A 6,000-nucleotide genomic window follows, 5' to 3' on the forward strand; every position below is an offset into this window, starting at 1 on the left:
GTAAGAGAAGAGAAAAAAAAGGGCAAAGATGCAATAGAAGGTCCCTAGTTAAGGGGTGCTTGGGCGGTTCAGTCGGTTAGGCAACAGAGGTCGGCTCAGGTCATGATCTTACGGGTCCTGAGTTTGAGCCCTGCACTGGGCTCTGTGCTGACAGCTTGGAGCCTGGAGACTCTTTCAGATTCTGTGTGTCTTTCTCTACCCCCTCCCCTGCTCACACTCTGTTTCTGTCTCAGAAAGAAATAAATGTTAAAAATTTTTTTTTAATTAAATAAAAGGTCTCTAATTAAGGCTCAATGTATAAAATGCACAACCTCAAATATTTTTATGCTGAGAATTCGAAGCAGAGCTGTGTTCTGTTTGCTTGTTTCTAACTTTCAAGGAGTATATACTGAACTTAGCAAAGCTATAGATTTTTTTAATGTTATTTATTTTGAGAAAGAGAGTATGAGCTGGTGAGAGGTTCATAGTGCTGTCAGCTCAGAGCCTAGCACGGGGCTTAATCCCACAAACCATGAGATCATGACTTGAGCTGAAATCGAGAGTTGGATGCCTAACTGACTGAACCACCCAGGCACCCTGAAAACTATAGATTTTTTAAAAATTAAAAACAAAATAAAATGGTGCTGAATGTGAGCACTTATTAGTGAGCCCTTGCACCATGCCAAGCACCTGACATATATTATCTTACTTCTGACTCACAACAACCCTTTGAGGTGAGCATAGCTATATACAGACATATAAGTGTTGATGGAGGATTCAAGCCTGCTCTAACTAATTTCTGAGGCCAGTTTACCCTAACCCTGCTTTGTGCTGCCTGTCAAGAGCCCTTCAAGATCTCTTCTGCTGTTGTATTTAAATGAAGTGAACAATGGTCCAATGATAAGCATTGGACCTTATCTCATAAATGTTGTGATGTTAAGATTTAAACACATATTAAAGCTTTGACCTTCAGTCTTTAGTCCATCCTTTTTTTTTTTTTTAAGTCCCTTTACTGCCATTGTCTCCCTTCCTGATAAAAGAAAAGGGATCAGCTATATTTTATCCAGCAGTCAGATGTGTGAGTGAGGGATGATTGTCCTTATAAAGAACAAACAGTCTCCCCTCCTGCAATGAGTTAGAACTCAGAGTTCTGAGCTTTGCTCTCTTCCAGTGTAACTTGAACATAGTCTCAAGTCCTAACTTTATGATTCTATGAAAACTGGACTCCTCTGAGGCAGATGACCTTCTGTCCAAACTACAGTCCCTTGAATGACAGAATCAGAGAGCAGTCTTCAAGTTCGTTCACATACGTGCAGCCCCCACCTTTGACTGAGCAAATTGGCACCAAGCACTATCAACTTGTGATAATTCTATAATTTGGAACACAACTTCTATAATTTGGATCGCAAAACCGTCAGGAAGGTCGTCCAGCCAACCTGGGAACACATCACATTTCTCCAAAGCTTATTTCAGATGCTACCACACAGGTAGCACACAGGTGCTAGGGACTAAAAAATAGCACAGAAGAGTGTGTCCATGTACTACTAAGGGTGTAAAGAGAAAGGGAATACAGGCATGGTTCTGGAGGTTGTTTTGTTCTGCAGCTTAACACACATCATCTCATCACGACGTTGGGGCAAGAGTCTGCATGGCTTAGCTGGCTGCAAACAGTGTTGGAAGGCCAAGGAAGTCTACGGAGGCATCCCATGAATTCTTGCTAGGGTTCTCCAGAGGAGCCCTGGTCTCCAGGAAATGGACCAGTTCCCCCACGTGCCTGCCCCCTGAAGTCTTCAGCGTTGCAACAAAGCCAAGCCCTTCAAAACCAAGCCCCGAGATTTCCTTTCCTTCTGTCCTCAAAGCAGATTTGTCACAAGCACCTTGTAAACACCTTTCTGGATTGGTTGGTTTAGCTTGTGTAAATAAAAGGGATTTGGGGCCATTTGTTAGACAAAAATAGTACAATATTTTTTTTAAATATATACACATTTAGATAACCTTGGGATGCATGAGGTAATTGTAATTGTAAAAAGAATAGTAATTGTAAAAAATCTACAAGCTAGAAAGGAAAAGATTGATACATTTAATCAAAAATAGAGAAAAGAATTGCAAAACACAACTGATAAATGGTGAATATCTCTAATGTACAAAAGCTCCCATACATTATGCAAAAACAACCCAATTTAATTAATAGACAAAGCAAATAAATGGGCAGTTTGTAGAAGAAATGTAAATTGCAATTATCACAGGGAACAAGATTCAACCTTGGTACATGTTAGGGAAATTAAAATTGAAGTAATGAAAAATATTTGACACTTGGGAAGAAATTCAAAAGGTTATCCTACACAGGAAAAAGTATGGAGAAACAATTACATATCTCTCTGGGAAGATGTAAATTGCTATAACATTTTTGGAAAGTAATCTAGAAATATTAACATTTAAAATGAACATACACATGGGGCGCCTGGGTGGCTTAGTCGGTTAAGCGTCCGACTTTCACTTAGGTCATGATCTCATGGTTCGTGGGTTCGAGCCCCGCGTCGGGCTCTGTGCTGACTGCCAGCACAGAGCCTGGGGCCTGTTTCGGAGTCTGTGTCTCCCTCTCTCTCTGACCCTCCCCTGCTCATGCTGTCTCTCCCTCTCTCCTAGAAATAGATAAAAATATTTTAAAAAAATAAAATAAAATAAAATAAAATGAACATACACTTGACTAAGCAACCATATATTTAACCATCTAAAGAAATAAAATGAATATGGATGTACGTATGTGAAAGGATGTTTTATTTTAGCACTGCTTATTAAAGGAAAAAAGCAATTTAAATATTCCTCAACACAGCAATGCATTGATATTATGGACTACCTTTGGCCTATTAAAAATGAGTTAACATCTGGGGTGCCTGGGTGGCTTAGTCGGTTAAGCATCCGACTTTGGCTTAGGTCGTGATCTTGCGGTTCGTGGGTTTGAGCCCCGCATCGAGCTCTGTGCTGACTGCCAGCTCAGAGCCTGGAGCCTGTTTCAGAGTCTGTGACTCCCTCTCTCTCTGACCCTTCCCTGCTCATGCTGTCTCTCTCTCTCTCTCTCTCTCTCTCCTAGAAATAAATAAAACATTAAAAATTTTTTTTAAAAGTTTGCTAAAAAAATGAGTTAACATCACAAGAAAAGATCACAATCTCTTATGACAACTATAGATGTAAAAGTTCTCAAAAAAAAAAAAATACTGGCAAACAGAACCCAGTAACATATAAAAAGGAATATAAACCATTGACAAATGGACTTATCCCAGGAATGCAAGATGGGATCCACATATGATAAGCAACCAATGTACTACATCATATTAATAGAATAAAAGATAAGACAATATGATCATCTCAAGGGACAATTAAGAAGCATTTAACAAAACCCAACAGTCTTTCATGATTTAAAAAAAAAACACTCAACAAACTAGGAATAGGTGGGACATTCCTCAACCTGATAAAAAAGATCTATGAAAATCCCATAATGAACTTCATGCCTAATGGTGAAAAACTGAAAGCTTCCCCCCTAAAATCAGGAACAAATCAAGGATGTCCATTGTTGCTACTTCTATTCAACATTGTACTGAAGGTTCTAACTAAGATAATTAGGCAGGAAAAAGTAGTAAAAGGAAGAAATAAAACTATATTTGCAGTTGACATTATCTTGTATCTAGAAATTCTAAGGAATCCAGGGAAAAAAACGAAACTAATAATACTAATTAATTCATCAAGGCTGCAGGATATAATATCAATATACAAAAGTCTATTACATGTGTATACATTAGCAATGACCCTCTCAAAAAACAAGCCTAAAAAAACAATTCCAGGGGTACCTGGGTGGCTCAATCAGGTAAGCATGCAACTCTTTATTTTAGCTCAGGTCATGACCTCACAGTTATGAGCCCCTGCATAGGACTCTGCACTGAAAGAGGGGAGACTACTTGGAATTCTCTCTCTCCCTGTCTCTCCCCTGCTCTCTCACGCTCTCTCTCTCTCCTCTCTCTCTCTCTTTCACACACACTCAAAATAAACCAAAAAAAAATAGAAATAAACTTTAAAAATAAAAAAAATTCAGTTATGATAACACCAAAAGGAATAAAATATTTAGGAATAAATTTAACAAAAGAATGCAAGACTTGTACACTGAAAACCACAAAATATTTTTAAAAGAACTAAATAAACCAAAAGACACCCCATGTTCATGGGTTGACAGTCTTAAAACTGTCAAAATGCCAAAACTTCCCAAACTGATCTACAGATTCAACACAATCCCTATCAATACTCCACATGCCTCTCTTTTTTCTTTTTAATTTGAGAGAGAGAGCATGTGTAAGCAGGGGAGAGAGGTAGAGGCAGAGAGAGAGAATCTTAAGCAGGCTCTATGCTCAGCACAGAGCCTGATGTGGGGCTTGATCCCATGACCCTGGAATCATAACCTGAGCTGAAATCAAGAGTTGGGTGCTCAGGTGACTGAGCTACCCAGATGCTCCTCATTTTTCTTTTTAATACTAAATTGACAATATGTTAAAATCCATACAGAAGTTCAGGAATTCAGGTTAGCCAAAACAATCTTGAAAAAGAACAACAAAGCTGGAGATCTCATGGGGTCCCTGGATGACTCAGTTAAGCATCCAACTCTTGACTTCAGCTCACATCATGATCTCACAATGGTGACATGGAGACCCATGTCGAGCTCTGTGCTGGGTGTGGAATCAGTCTACTTAAGATTTTCCCTCTCCCTGTTTCCCTCTCCCTATGTTTCCCTCTCCCTATGATTTTCCCTCTCCCAACCCTTTGTTCTCTCTCTCTCTCTCTCTTTCTCTCTCTCTCAAAAAAAAAAAAAAAATGGAGGTCTCACACACTTCCTAATTTTAGAACTTATTACAAACCTACAGTAATTAAAACAGTCTGGTGCTGGCATAAGGATAAACATATAGATAACTGAAATAGCACTGAGAGTCCAAAACTAAAGCCAGATAACTATGGTCAATTGATTTTCAATAAGAGTCCCAAGGTCACTCAGTGGGGAAAGGACACTTTAAAATGGTACAGCTGATTTGGAACACAGTTTGGGAATTCCTCAGAGTTAAGCATAAAATTACCACATAACCCAGCAATTTCATCCACGGGAAATGATAACAAAGGTCCACATGAAACTTGTACACAAACGTTCATAGCAGCATTAGTCCTAATAGCCACCTACCAATTGATGAATGAATGAATATGGTATATCCATACAATGAAATGTTTGCCCATAAAAAAAACACTGATACTATAAGATGAACCTTGAAAACATGCTAAGTGAAGGAATCTACACACAAAAAGCCACATATTGTATGATTCCTTTTATATGAAATGTCTAGAACGGACAATGTATGGAGACAAAAAGTAGATCCGTAGCTACGAGGAATGAGGGGAGGACAAATAAGAAGTGACTGCTAATGGGTACAGAGTTTCCTCTTAGGGTTATGAAAATGTTCTAGAATTAGATAAGGTGATAGTTGTACAATCTTGTGACTATACTAAAGACCACTGAATTATATACTTTTTTTTTTAATGTTTTATTTTTGAGAGAGAGAGAGGATGAGCAGGGGAGGGTCAGAGAGAGAAGGAGACACAGAACCTGAAGACAGGCTCCAGGCTCTGAGCTGTCAGCAAAGAGCCCGACACGGGACTCGAGCCCACGAACCATGAGATCATGACCTGAGCCAAAGCCGGAGCTCAACTGACTGAGCCACCTAGGCACCCCATATACACTTTAAACAAGTACATTTTATAGCATGTCAATTAGATCTTAATTTTAAGTAGAAGAAATAAATTCAACCAATCTTAATGACCTGGAAATATATCTCTGATTTATTATATGATAAAATAAACACTAGCATAAGAAAGTATAGAAGGTTTGTCAAACTTAATATTGATTACCTCAGGAAGACAATACATACATATAAATAAGCATATATACACGCAAACATATATACATACATAAAAAGCAATTATAAAATCCTG

This window comes from Hyaena hyaena, unplaced genomic scaffold (genome assembly GCF_003009895.1).
Source record: "Hyaena hyaena isolate Hyena2069 unplaced genomic scaffold, ASM300989v1 scaffold_112, whole genome shotgun sequence".
Classification (NCBI taxonomy): Eukaryota; Metazoa; Chordata; class Mammalia; order Carnivora; family Hyaenidae; genus Hyaena; species Hyaena hyaena.